Here is a 15,536-nt window from a genome sequence, read left to right as displayed (position 1 = left end):
TTGGTCTCATCTGTCCATAAGATGTTGTTCCAGAACTGTGAATGCTTTTTTAGATGTCGTTTGGCAAACTATAATCTGGCCTTCCTGTTTTTGAGGCTCATCAATGGTTTACATCTTGTGGTGAACCCTCTGTATTCACTCTGGTGAAGTCTTCTCTTGATTGTTGACTTTGACACACATACACCTACATCCTGGAGAGTGTTTTTGATCTGGCCAACTGTTGTGAAGGGTGTTTTCTTCACCAGGGAAAGAATTCTTCGGCTATCCACCACAGTTGTTTTCTGTGGTCTTCCAGGTCTTTTGGTGTTGCTGAGCTCACCGGTGCGTTCCTTCTTTTTAAGAATGTTCCAAATAGTTGTTTTGGCCACGCCTAATATTTTTGCTATCTCTCTGATGGGTTTGTTTTGTTTTTTCAGCCTAATGATGGCTTGCTTCACTGATAGTGACTTTTGGATCTAATCTTGAGAGTTGACAGCAACAGATTCCAAATGCAAATAGCACACTTGAAATGAACTCTGGACCTTTTATCTGCTCATTGTAATTGGAATAATGAGGAAATAACACACACCTGGCTATGGAACAGCTGAGTAGCCAATTGTCCAATTACTTTTGGTTTCTTAACAAGTGGGAGGCACATATGCAAACTGTTGTAATTCCTACACCGTTCACTTGATTTGGATGTAAATACCCTCAAATTAAAGCTGACAGTCTGTAGTTAAAGCACATCTTGTCCGTTTCATTTTAAATTTATTGTGGTGGTGTATAGAGCCAAAAAATTTAGAATTGTGTTGATGTCCCAATATTTATGGACCTGACTGTAGCTCTTTGAACTTGGCTACGTCTTTATGGGCTTCTACGAGGAGAGCCTCCAACCTGAATTAGTTAACTGGGAGGACAGGACCACCACTCTCTTCATAGGTAAGACTTCAAGAATTGACATCCACACATAAATGCTCCTCTAAAGCAGACTATTTTTATGTAAGTTAATAGCAGATGGATGCTGTACAGGCACATAGTCTTAATAAAATAGAGAGAATGGTCCACATTCACTATTGACTATTAGCTTTGTCTAGGGTTGTGTTGTGTTTTGGTGGAAAAAGTTGCATCTAATGTTTTAGACAGTTTTTTACTGCTAGGGGGCATGGCTTAGCAGGGAAGGGGGCATGGCCTAAAATGTCACTTTTAGCGTCAAAATGGGTTAAACCTCTTGTCTAAAAATCTGAAACAGGCAATTCTATAGATGCGCCAGATTTATCATATAACCTGAGCCACTGTGATAAGTCTGGCACATTAAGGCCACCTGCACGCATTGTGGAATAAAGCCTTATTCACACGTCCATGTCCGTGCTCAAATCTGTGAGCAGGTGGTCAGTGATTGGGTCCGTGTGTCCGTTTTGCATCCGTGTTTCACTGACACGGAACAGCTGAAAAATAATTTTCAAAGCATCTCTTCTTAATGATCCGTGAAACATGGATGCAACATGGATGGCATCCGTGGTTTTCACGGACACATAGACTATAATGGGCGTGATGGATCTGTGAACACGGACAAAATAGAGCATGCATCTGTGCTAAAAACACTGACCCATGCACTGTGCAAAAAACACTGACGTGTGCTGTCTGTGGAGAACATGTACAGCACACGTCCGTTGTTCTGTCCCAGCACAGGGAGATTCATATCAGTATCATTACATATCACATCTGCTGTATTTCTATAGTTATTAGTTAGGTTAAAGCACCATCTAGCGGTCTTAAAAATGTACTACACTTTGTTTGTCTGTTAATAAAGATTATTGTATTTGTGGGTGGTGCAAAGCATTATGGGACTGTAATGCATCCTGGGAAAGAGAAGCCCAGTCTCCAGTTTTCATTTTACAGGACATCAGCAGTGCTGTCTCCTGCATATCTCCTTTTCAAACTCCACATTCCTTGTACAAGCATATCTGGTAAGAATTCTACCTTTGTTTCAGGGACATTATGTATGCAGTGCGGTTTAGCTAGGTATAAGTGTTACTCAGGGAAGAGGTTGTAACTGTTAGATGCTAGACATGCATTCTTATGTATAGGCAGCCATTTTGGACATGTGCCCAGTGTTAATGTAATGTTAGTATACATGCTGTTCTATGCTTTCTGCTGATACACGTTATGCCTTATACTTATACAAGTTTTTGTATTCTTATAGTTTTACCACAATTGAGCAATCTCAAATACTTCTGTTTTGCCAATAAACAAGTTAGACTACAGAGAACAGTCCTCTTATTTGGAAGACATGAATGGTTTATACTGAATGTCAGACTGCACACTGTGTGAACGTGTATGAAGACAGAACATCCGTGGAACACTGACGTGTAAAGGAGACTTAGGGCTCTTTCACACTTGCGTTCTTTTCTTCCGGCATAGAGTTCCGTCGTCGGGGCTCTATGCCGGAAGAATCCTGATCAGTTTTATCCTAATGCATTCTGAATGGAGAGAAATCCGTTCAGGATGCATCAGGATGTCTTCAGTTCCGGACCGGAACGTTTTTTGGCCGGAGAAAATACCGCAGCATGCTGCGCTTTTTGCTCCGGCCAAAAATCCTGAACACTTGCCGCAAGGCCAGATCCGGAATTAATGCCCAATGAAAGGCATTAATCCGGATCCGGCCTTAAGCTAAACGTCGTTTCGGCGCATTGCCGGATCCGACGTTTAGCTTTTTCTGAATGGTTACCATGGCTGCCAAGACGCTAAAGTCCTGGCAGCCATGGTAAAGTGTAGTGGGGAGCAGGGGAGCAGTATACTTACCGTCCGTGCGGCTCCCCGGGCGCTCCAGAGTGACGTCAGAGCGCCCCATGCGCATGGATGACGTGATCCATGCGACACGTCATCCATGCGCATGGGGCGCTCTGACGTCATTCTGGAGCGCCCCGGGAGCCGCACGGACTGTAAGTATACTGCTCCCCCGCTCCCCACTACTACTATGGCAACCAGGACTTTAATAGCGTCCTGGCTGCCATAGTAACACTGAACGCATTTTGAAGACGGATCCGTCTTCAAATGCTTTCAGTTCACTTGCGTTTTTCCGGATCCGGCGTGTAATTCCGGCAAATGGAGTACACGCCGGATCCGGACAACGCAAGTGTGAAAGAGCCCTAAAGTGTACTTTTTCCAGATTACAAAAATCTCATGTACACTTTGCAGATTGTTTCTGCGTGGAAATTGTCCTGCAGTGCAGATTCCCAAATCCGCAGCATGTCAATTATATTTGCGATTTTTCCATCGAAGGGTGAAATCTGTGGCAAATCCGTTCCAAAAACCGATGTAAGAAACTGAGGATTTTTGGTGTGGATATGTTACACAAATGCACATAAATATGTGTGGATCTAATGTGCATCCGCCTGCACTCACCTGTAGGTGGCCTTAAAGACTCCCAGTCTAGATGTCTACCCTGTCTAGCCCATAGTAAATCTGGGCAATGCATTCCTTTTTGTATGACAAAAAGCTAAGTAGCTGTAGTAGATAATAACAACAGGTCCATTAAAACCCATCAAAATTTTTTTCTTTGATTTGATAACTCGTTGTAGTGATAATTGTAAGGAGTCAGAACAATGAGGAACAGTTTGTCTCTTTTATCAGTCTGACCATGACATTATCCATCATAGTGAATAGCAATGTTTTATCAGATAGCCATGTAGAAATCAAGTTGAAGGAAGTTTTCATCAATTATTTAGCAAAATATGGCATAAAAATAAAATGTGTCTACTGTACATTGAAATATTGCAACATCAAATATTAAAAGGTATTCCAGGATTTTATTATTGCTGGCCTATCCCATCATCCAGACATCTCCAAACAGTTCTTTCTGGAGATGGACGCATCCTCTTTGGGAGTCGGTACCATTCTTTCTCAGAAGACTATCTCTGGCAAGATGCTCATTTGCAGTTTCTTCTCTGAGGCTTTCTACTCAGCAGAATGAAATTATTTGATCAATGACAGGGAGTTGGTTGGTATCAAGTTAGCCTTTGAAGAGTGGGGTCATCTGCTGAAGGGTAAGATACACAGAAGAAAACTGATTATGCTCGCCTCATTGTCTCTATTGAATGTGCAAATAACAGGTGCTAGGAGATGTCCTGAGCCAGAATCAGGTGTATCCATGATGAACAAACCCAAAATGAAAAATCTCCAGCACTCTGTAAAAACATCACATTTTATTGGAAAATCCTCAAAAACATCTTGTAAAACAATTAAAAACCAGGTCTGGTTTTTAATTGTTGTACAAGATGTTTTAAGGATTTTCCAATAAAGAAGTGATGTTTTTACAGAGTGCTGGAGATTTTTCGTTTTGAAATTGTTCATCTGCTGCAGGGTGCTTGCCATCCTGTGATCATTTACACAGACCAGAAGAAACAAACTTATCTTCAATCTGCTCAGCGTCTTTACCGTCGCCACGCTTGGTGGTCATTCTTTGCATGGTTCAATTTTATTCTGCATTTCCGTTTGGCAGACAAGAATAGCTAGACAGATTCCCTCTCCCCATTCCTTTGATTCTGCTAATTAGACTGAGGAGCCCTGGCACAACATCGATCCTGCTTACATCATCCTTGTCGGTCCAGTTCAGCTGAAGGACATGCCACCTGGCAAGATGTGTGTCTCAGTGGCCAAAAGGAAGAAGATCTTGGTCTGGCGACATTACTCCAAACTCATCAGAAGCCCAGGTCTACACAAGGCAGTTAACCTGATTACTTGTGGGCCACAATTTCTAAGGACTTTAGGATTATGTTGCCGCTTGTCCTACCTGTGCAGAAATCAAGTCTCTTAGACAAAAACCTGCTGGACTCTTACTTCCCTTACCAGTGCCTGATGTCCCATTGCAACATATTACCATAGACTCTATCATCGACCTGCCTTCTTCCTCAGGGTTTTCCGCACCCTGGCTCACTTTGTATCTCTGTCTGGCCTCACTTTGTACCTTAACCTGGCGTTCCATCTGTCAGCTGTCGAATTGTTTGTGGAACACATTTTTCAGTTACATGGTTTGCTCTTGCTCATTGTTTCTGATCAGGGCATACAGTTTACCTCTAAGTTTTGAAGAGTCATGTGCAAGCTGCTTGATATTAAGTTGGACTTTTCCTCCGCTTACCATCCACAATCCAATGGGCAGGTCTTGGTCAATTACTTGCTACACTTCACTTCTGCACATCATGATGACTGGGTTGCTTTGCATGCCTGGACAGAGTTTTCCTACAATAACCACCACAGTGAGTCTACCGGTAAGACCCATTTCTTCATAGTGTATGGTCACCAATTATGGATTCCTCTTCCTGTGACTATCTTCTCTGGAGTTCCGGAACCCAAGTCTACTTAAAGGGTTTCTGTTATGGGAAAAATCGTTATGTAACTGACTGACATTAGCGATGTGCTAATGTCAGCACTACATAACAGTATGTTTGTTAACTCCCTGCCTGCCGCCGTTCTCTTAAAAAACAGACTTTTATAATATGCTAATAAAGCCTCTAGGTGCTATGAGGACGTTGCTGCAGCACATAGAGGCTCGCTCGCCTTTTGGCACACCCACGTCCACTTGATTTACGTCCTTCTTCTCCGCATCGTCCTCATAATCCCGCGCCTGCGCTGTCCCGTTTAGTATTGGGCGCAGGTGCAGTGAGTGAAGGACGCTCGGCTGCTGCCAGCTTCCTCACTGCGCTTGCGCCGATTACGTCACAGGCCTGTCTGGCAGCAGCTGAGCATCCTTCACTCACTGCGCCTGCGCCAAATACTAAACGGGACAGCGCAGGCGCGGGATTATGAGGACGATGCGGAGAAGAAGGCTGTCAATCAAGTGGACCTGGGCGTGCTAAAAGGCGAGTAGACCGAGCCTCTAGGTGCTGCAGCAATGCCCTCATAGCACTTAGAAGCTTCATTAGCATATTACAAAAGTCTGTTTTTTAAGAGAACGGCGGCAGGCAGGGAGTTAACAAACATACTGTTATGTACTGATGACATTAGCACATCGCTAATGTCAGTCAGCTACATAACGATTTTTCCCATGACAGAAACCCTTTAATAATAATAATTTCGCCCATATCTTGCCAAAAACTAAGGCTGGTTTCACACGAGCGAGTGTCACGTTCCGGACTCGCAGCGCAGCATCCGTCCTGAACTTTATATTGGGTCGTATAGCATTGTATTGATTTATGATGCTATGTAACCCTTAGTTATGGAATGTATTGGATATTAATGACATAATGCTGTCAGTGTTATCCTACATTCCAGACCTCTAAGGGTTACATAGCATCATAAATCAATACAATGCGACCCCGGCAGTGCTAGAAGTTCAGGACGGTAGCTGCCTTGCTAGTCTGTAGCCTGACACTCGCTCATGTGAAACCAGCCTAAAGCTTCTCTTCTACAGGCTTCAGCTCATATAAAGAAGTTCGCTAATCGCAAGTCAGGACTCCACCTCAATTTTCTCCTGGAGACAAGGTCTGGCTTTCCTCAAAAAACATGTAGACTCAAGGTACCCTCATATAAGTTGGCACCCTGCTTCAACCCTTCGAGTTGTTGAGTCAATTGAATCCGGTCTGCTCGTAAGTTGTGTCTTCTTGCTTCTTTACGTATTCCTAATTCCTTTCATGTTTCCCTCAAGCCAGTTGTGTTATTCCAGAGGTTCTTTTCCTACTTCTGCTCCTGTCAAAACTGATGTGACAGCACTGACACAAACTGATCATAACTGACGCATCAGATGAATGGAAAACTAAATGGTGATGTGAACCCCGCCTTAGGCCTAGTTTACACTTCAGTGATTTGGTCAGTTATTTCCATCAGTGATTATGAGCCGACAACATTACTCCAGTTTTGACCCACTCCTGGTTTTGGCTCACAATCCCTGATGGAAATGATCAAATCACTGAAGTGTGAACTAGACCTTGATGCCCTGTATTGTATAGTGTTGTGCTGTGCTGGATGAAAAATAAAGCCGTATTTGGACTTTTAACCCTGGAATTCTGAGAGTCTGTCATTGTTGACCCCACTGCAAGTACATGATTCCTACACCCTTTTAAACAAAAATAATAATAAAACTAAACATGCAGAATACCAAAGGAAGTAATTCGTCTGCAATTTTGATCATGTATTTTTCCCATTGCTTATAAACCGCCAACATATTCAACAGCCCCGTGCATTGACATTAGTCCCTATTCTTAACAGAGCTCATATCTTAAAGGGAACCTGTCACCGGGATTTTGTGTATAGAGCTGAGGACATGAGTTGTTAGATGGCCGCTAGCACATCTGCAATAACCAGTCCCCATAGCTCTGTGTGCTTTTATTGTGTAAAAAAACACAATTTGATACATATGCAAATTAACCCGAGATGAGTCCTGTCCCTGAGATGAGTCAGGGACAGGACTCATCTCAGGTTCATTTGTATATGTATCAAATCTTTTTTTTGACACAATAAAAAGCACACAGAGCTATGGGGACTGGTTATTGCGGATGTGCTAGCGGCAATCTAGCAACTCATGTCCTCAGCTCTATACACAAAATACCGGTGACAGGTTCCCTTTAACCACCTCCGGACCGCCTAACGCAGGATCGCGTTCCGGAGGTGGCAGCCCTGCGCACAGTCACGCATATACGCGTCATCTCGCGAGACGCGAGACTTCCTGTGAACGCGCGCACACAGGCGCGCGCGCTCACAGGAACGGAAGGTAAGAGAGTTGATCTCCAGCCTGTCAGCGGCGATCGTTCGCTGGCAGGCTGGAGATGTGTTTTTTTTAACCCCTAACAGGTATATTAGACGCTGTTTTGATAACAGCGTCTAATATACCTGCTACCTGGTCCTCTGGTGGTCCCCTTTGTTTGGATCGACCACCAGAGGACACAGGTAGCTCAGTAAAGTAGCACCAAGCACCACTACACTACACTACACCCCCCCCCCCGTCACTTATTAACCCCTTATTAGCCCCTGATCACCCCTAATCACCCCTGATCACCCCATATAGACTCCCTGATCACCCCCCTGTCATTGATTACCCCCCTGTCATTGTTCAACCCCCTGTAAAGCTCCATTCAGACGTCCGCATGATTTTTACGGATCCACTGATAGATGGATCGGATCCGCAAAACGCATCCGGACGTCTGAATGAAGCCTTACAGGGGCGTGATCAATGACTGTGGTGATCACCCCATATAGACTCCCTGATCACCCCCCTGTCATTGATTACCCCCCTGTCATTGATTACCCCCCTGTAAAGCTCCATTCAGACGTCCGCATGATTTTTACGGATCCACTGATAGATGGATCGGATCCGCAAAACGCATCCGGACGTCTGAATGAAGCCTTACAGGGGCATGATCAATGACTGTGGTGATCACCCCATATAGACTCCCTGATCACCCCCCTGTAAAGCTCCATTCAGATGTCCGCATGATTTTTACGGATGCACTGATACATGGATCGGATCCGCAAAACGCATCCGGTCGTCTGAATGAAGCCTTACAGGGGCATGATCAATGACTGTGGTGATCACCCCCCTGTCATTGATTACCCCCCTGTAAAGCTCCATTCAGATGTCCGCATGATTTTTACGGATGCACTGATAGATGGATCGGATCCGCAAAACGCATCCGGACGTCTGAATGAAGCCTTACAGGGGCATGATCAATGACTGTGGTGATCACCCCATATAGACTCCCTGATCACCCCCCTGTCATTGATTACCCCCCTGTCATTGATTACCCCCCTGTAAAGCTCCATTCAGACGTCCGCATGATTTTTACGGATGCACTGATAGATGGATCGGATCCGCAAAACGCATCCGGACGTCTGAATGAAGCCTTACAGGGGCGTGATCAATGACTGTGGTGATCACCCCATATAGACTCCCTGATCACCCCCCTGTCATTGATTACCCCCCTGTAAAGCTCCATTCAGACGTCCGCATGATTTTTACGGATGCACTGATAGATGGATCGGATCCGCAAAACGCATCCGGACGTCTGAATGAAGCCTTACAGGGGCGTGATCAATGACTGTGGTGATCACCCCATATAGACTCCCTGATCACCCCCCTGTCATTGATTACACCCCTGTCATTGATTACCCCCCTGTAAAGCTCCATTCAGACGTCCGCATGATTTTTACGGATGCACTGATAGATGGATCGGATCCGCAAAACGCATCCGGACGTCTGAATGAAGCCTTACAGGGGCGTGATCAATGACTGTGGTGATCACCCCATATAGACTCCCTGATCACCCCCCTGTCATTGATTACCCCCCTGTCATTGATTACCCCCCTGTAAAGCTCCATTCAGATGTCCGCATGATTTTTACGGATGCACTGATAGATGGATCGGATCCGCAAAACGCATCCGGACGTCTGAATGAAGCCTTACACGGGCGTGATCAATGACTGTGGTTATCACCCCATATAGACTCCTTGATCACCCCCCTGTCATTGATCACCCCCCTGTCATTGATCACCCCCCTGTCATTGATCAACCCCCCTGTCATTGATCACCCCTCTGTAAGGCTCCATTCAGATATTTTTTTGGCCCAAGTTAGCGGAATTTTTTTTTTTTTTTCTTACAAAGTCTCATATTCCACTAACTTGTGTCAAAAAATAAAATCTCACATGAACTCACCATACCCCTCACGGAATCCAAATGCGTAAAATTTTTTAGACATTTATATTCCAGACTTCTTCTCACGCTTTAGGGCCCCTAGAATGCCAGGGCAGTATAAATACCCCACATGTGACCCCATTTCGGAAAGAAGACACCCCCAGGTATTCCGTGAGGGGCATATTGAGTCCATGAAAGATTGAAATTTTTGTCCCAAGTTAGCGGAACGGGAGACTTTGTGAGAAAAAAATAAAAAATATCAATTTCCGCTAACTTGTGCCAAAAAAAATAAATGTCTATGAACTCGCCATGCCCCTCATTGAATACCTTGGGGTGTCTTCTTTCCAAAATGGGGTCACATGTGGGGTATTTATACTGCCCTGGCATTCTAGGGGCCCCAAAGCGTGAGAAGAAGTCTGGTATCCAAATGTCTAAAAATGCCCTCCTAAAAGGAATTTGGGCACCTTTGCGCATCTAGGCTGCAAAAAAGTGTCACACATCTGGTATCGCCGTACTCAGGAGAAGTTGGGGAATGTGTTTTGGGGTGTCATTTTACATATACCCATGCTGGGTGAGAGAAATATCTTGGTCAAATGCCAACTTTGTATAAAAAAATGGGAAAAGTTGTCTTTTGCCAAGATATTTCTCTCACCCAGCATGGGTATATGTAAAATGACACCCCAAAACACATTCCCCAACTTCTCCCGAGTACGGCGATACCAGATGTGTGACACTTTTTTGCAGCCTAGGTGGGCAAAGGGGCCCATATTCCAAAGAGCACCTTTAGGATTTCACAGGTCATTTACCTACTTACCACACATTAGGGCCCCTGGAAAATGCCAGGGCAGTATAACTACCCCACGAGTGACCCCATTTTGGAAAGAAGACACCCCAAGGTATTCCGTGAGGGGCATGGCGAGTTCCTAGAATTTTTTATTTTTTGTCACAAGTTAGTGGAAAATGCTTATTTTTTTTTTTTTTTTTTTTTTCATACAAAGTCTCATATTCCACTAACTTGTGACAAAAAATAAAAAGTTCCATGAACTCACTATGCCCATCAGCGAATACCTTGGGGTCTCTTCTTTCCAAAATGGGGTCACTTGTGGGGTAGTTATACTGCCCTGGCATTCTAGGGGCCCAAATGTGTGGTAAGGAGTTTGAAATCAAATTCTGTAAAAAATGACCTTTGAAATCCGAAAGGTGCTCTTTTGAATATGGGCCCCTTTGCCCACCTAGGCTGCAAAAAAGTGTCACACATCTGGTATCTCCGTAATCGGGAGAAGTTGGGGAATGTGTTTTGGGGTGTCATTTTACATATACCCATGCTGGGTGAGAGAAATATCTTGGCAAATGACAACTTTTCCCATTTTTTTTATACAAAGTTGGCATTTGACCAAGATATTTATCTCACCCAGCATGGGTATATGTAAAAAGACACCCCAAAACACATTCCTCAACTTCTCCTGAGTACGGAGATACCAGATGTGTGACACTTTTTTGCAGCCTAGGGGGGCAAAGGGGCCCACATTCCAAAGAGCACCTTTCGGATTTCACAGGTCATTTACCTACTTACCACACATTTGGGCCCCTAGAATGCCAGGGCAGTATAACTACCCCACAAGTGACCCCATTTTGGAAAGAAGAGACCCCAAGGTATTCGCTGATGGGCATAGTGAGTTCATGGAAGTTTTTATTTTTTGTCACAAGTTTGTGGAATATGAGACTTTGTATGAAAAAAAAAAAAAAAAAAAAAAATCATCATTTTCCACTAACTTGTGACAAAAAATAAAAAATTCTAGGAACTCGCCATGCCCCTCACGGAATACCTTGGGGTGTCTTCTTTCCAAAATGGGGTCACTTGTGGGGTAGTTATACTGCCCTGGTATTCTAGGGGCCCAAATGTGTGGTAAGGAGTTTGAAATCAAATTCAGGAAAAAATGAGGAGTGAAATCCGAAAGGTGCTCTTTGGAATATGGGCCCCTTTGCCCACCTAGGCTGCAAAAAAGCGTCACACATCTGGTATCCCCGTACTCAGGAGAAGTTGAGGAATGTGTTTTGGGGTGTCTTTTTACATATACCCATGCTGGGTGAGATAAATATCTTGGTCAAATGACAACTTTGTATAAAAAAATGGGAAAAGTTGTCTTTTGCCAAGATATTTCTCTCACCCAGCATGGGTATATATAAAATGACACCCCAAAACACATTCCCCACCTTCTCCTGAGTACGGAGATACCAGATGTGTGACACTTTTTTGCAGCCTAGGTGGGCAAAGGGGCCCATATTCCAAAGAGCACCTTTCGGATTTCACAGGTCATTTTTTACTGAATTTGATTTCAAACTCCTTACCACACATTTGGGCCCCTAGAATGCCAGGGCAGTATAACTACCCCACAAGTGACCCCATTTTGGAAAGAAGAGACCCCAAGGTATTCGCTGATGGGCATAGTGAGTTCATAGAACTTTTTATTTTTTGTCACAAGTTAGTGGAATATGAGACTTTGTAAGAAAAAAAAAAAAAAAAAAATCATCATCATTTTCCGCTAACTTGTGACAAAAAATAAAAAGTTCTATGAACTCACTATGCCCATCAGCGAATACCTTAGGGTGTGTACTTTCAGAAATGGGGTCATTTGTGGGGTGTTTGTACTGTCTGGGCATTGTAGAACCTCAGGAAACATGACAGGTGCTCAGAAAGTCAGAGCGGCTTCAAAAAGCGGAAATTCACATTTTTGTACCATAGTTTGTAAACGCTATAACTTTTACCCAAACCATTTTTTTTTTACCCAAACATTTTTTTTTTATCAAAGACATGTAGAACTATAAATTTAGAGCAAAATTTCTATATGGATCTCGTTTTTTTTGCAAAATTTTACAACTGAAAGTGAAAAATGTCATTTTTTTGCAAAAAAATCGTTAAATTTCGATTAATAACAAAAAAAGTAAAAATGTCAGCAGCAATGAAATACCACCAAATGAAAGCTCTATTAGTGAGAAGAAAAGGAGGTAAAATTCATTTGGGTGGTAAGTTGCATGACCGAGCAATAAACGGTGAAAGTAGTGTAGGTCAGAAGTGTAAAAAGTGGCCTGGTCTTTCAGGGTGTTTAAGCACTGGGGGCTGAGGTGGTTAAACATGCACATTTTAGGGCCAATTTCATAGTTTGATTTTAGAGTGTGAGAGGAAAAGGAAGAACCTGTTGCAAACCCCAAACTTAAGAACATACAGACCCCATGCATCTATTGCCATTATGAACCCAGGGTTCATCTATATATAAGAACTCTTAAAGGGCATCTGTTAGCAGATTTGTACCTATGAAACTGGCTGACCTGTTACATGTGTACTTGGCCGCTGAAGAAATCTGTGTTGGTCCCATGTTCGTATGTGCCCACATTGCTGAGAAAAATGAAGTTTTAATATATGCAAATGAGCCTCTAAGAGCAATGGTGGCGTAGCCGTTACACCTGGAGGCTCTGCTCTCTCTGAAAATACTGCACCCTCTGCACTTTTATTAATAGGCCAGGTGTGATTATATTTTCACTCCCTGTCAAACTGCAGAGGGCGTGGCAGTTGCAGAGAGTGCAAAGCTTCTAGGAATAATGGCAACGCCCACGCTGCTCTTAGAGGATCATTTACATATGTACAAATATCATTTTTCTCAGCAATGCGGGCGCATATGAACATGGGACCAACACAGATGCCTTCAGCTGCCAAGCGCACATGCAACAGGTCAGCCAGGTTCATAGGTACAAATCTGCAGAAGATGCCCTTTAACACATTTGTACAGAATTTTTTGGATTATTGGACTGAAATCACTATAGTTACTACAGGATATACATAGCTTAAATTCCAGGTGTAACATTCATTCCAAAGCTGTTCTAGAAAGATATGACTTTAGAGGTAGATTTTAATTATCCCATCTATTGTACTTATCACTTGAACTGTAATTTTCTATTCTGTTGCAGCCAGGCTTTGTGTAATATTGTAAAGCATGATGTTCTTCTACCTTCTCCCACATGTTCTCCTTGACTATTTCACCTAACATAACCTTCTCTTTTTTATTTTACTCGTGGGAGCCAGGGCCGGTGCAAGGATTTTTGCCGCCCCCCCTTATCAGATGATCTGCCCATATCATGACATCACATATGTTCCACCCCTTTCTCAGCTTTTAAATAAAAAGAACTGCTAGGTTTCCCTTAGGGTTAATCCAGCTTCTTGTAGCTGTCTTTTTTTGCGGAACGGAATTGCGGACCCATACATTTCTATGGGGCCGCATGACGTGCGGCCCCGATCCGGAATTGCGAATCCGCAATTCCGATCCGGAAAAAAATAGAACATGTCCTATTCTTGTCTGCAATAGCGGACAAGAATAGGCATATTCTGTTAGTGCTGGCAATGTGCGGTCCGCAAAATGCAGAACGCACATTGCTGCTGTCCGTGTTTTGCGGATCCGTGGATCCGCAAAACACACATGGATGTGTGAATGGACCCTAAATGTGAGGTAAATTAGTTTCCAATGTAGTATTAATAACTAAACAATTACATAATAAACATATTGCATTGTCTACTTACCACCAGGACAATAAGATGATCTGGTCTCTGGCTGCAGTCTGGCTCTTGGTCTGGCTCTGGGGACTCCCTTGTCACTCTCTTCTCCCCCACTCCCTCCCTTGTCACTCTCATTATTCCACCCCGGCACCCCCCTCCCTTGTCACTCTCATTATTCCACCCCGGCACCCCCCTCCCTTGTCACTGTCATTATTCCACCCCGGAACCCCCCTCCCTTGTCACTCTCATTATTCCACCCCGGCACCCCCCTCCCTTGTCACTGTCATTATTCCACCCCGGCACCCCCCTCCCTTGTCACTCTCATTATTCCACCCCGGCACCCCCCTCCCTTGTCACTCTCATTATTCCACCCCGGCACCCCCCTCCCTTGTCACTGTCATTATTCCACCCCGGCACCCCCCTCCCTTGTCACTCTCATTATTCCACCCCGGCACCCCCCTCCCTTGTCACTCTCATTATTCCACCCCCCCCCCCTCTCCCTTGTCACTCTCATTATTCCACCCCCACTCCCTTGTCACTCTCATTATTCCCCCCCCCTCCCTTGTCACTCTCATTATCCCCCCCCTCCCTTGTCAATGTCATTATTCCCCCCCTCCCTTGTCAATGTCATTATTCCCCCCCACTCCCTTGTCAATGTCATTATCCCCCCCCCTCCCTTGTCAATCTCATTAGTCCCCCCCCTCCCTTGTCAATCTCATTAGTCCCCCCACACACACACCTCTAATGTAGCGTGGCCGAGCTCTCTTCGGTCCGCGGTACAGGAGCATTTGTTGTCCTGAGCGCTTGCCGCTCTAATTTGAATCTCTGGCCCCGCCAGAGATTCAGGAGGCGCAGCATGAGGGGCGCCACCGGCCGAACTTATATAACCAATTTTATTTTTTTTTACACCGCAACGGGCGCCCCCTGCTAAATGGCGCCCTAGGCAATTGCCTAAGTCACCTTACTGGTGGCGCCGGCCCTGGTGGGAGCTTTATCAATTAGACTGTTGTGGAATATAAGGATATACAGAAACATAAAAACTACCTTTGTATGAGTTTTATTTCACATTGCAGTCACATTTTTTGTTAAAATTTTCAATCTGCACAATTTTCAAATTGCGTTGTTTTGACTGTAATGTGTGGATACATCCTAACTAGGGATGAGCGAATCAACTTCGGATGAAACATCCGAAGTCGATTCGCATAAAACTTTGTTAGAATACTGTACGGAGCAAGCACTCCGTACAGTGTTAGAATCTATTGGCTCCGATGAGCCGAAGTTATTACTTCGCGAAGTCTCGCGAGACTTCAGGTGATAACTTCAGAAATTAATTTCTACTGTTAAAAACCTTTTACCAAGCTCAGTTTCGGTTCCAAGTGGTACCTTGGT

This window comes from Bufo bufo, chromosome 5 (genome assembly GCF_905171765.1).
Source record: "Bufo bufo chromosome 5, aBufBuf1.1, whole genome shotgun sequence".
Lineage (NCBI taxonomy): Eukaryota > Metazoa > Chordata > Amphibia > Anura > Bufonidae > Bufo > Bufo bufo.
This window is presented reverse-complemented; position numbering follows the sequence as displayed.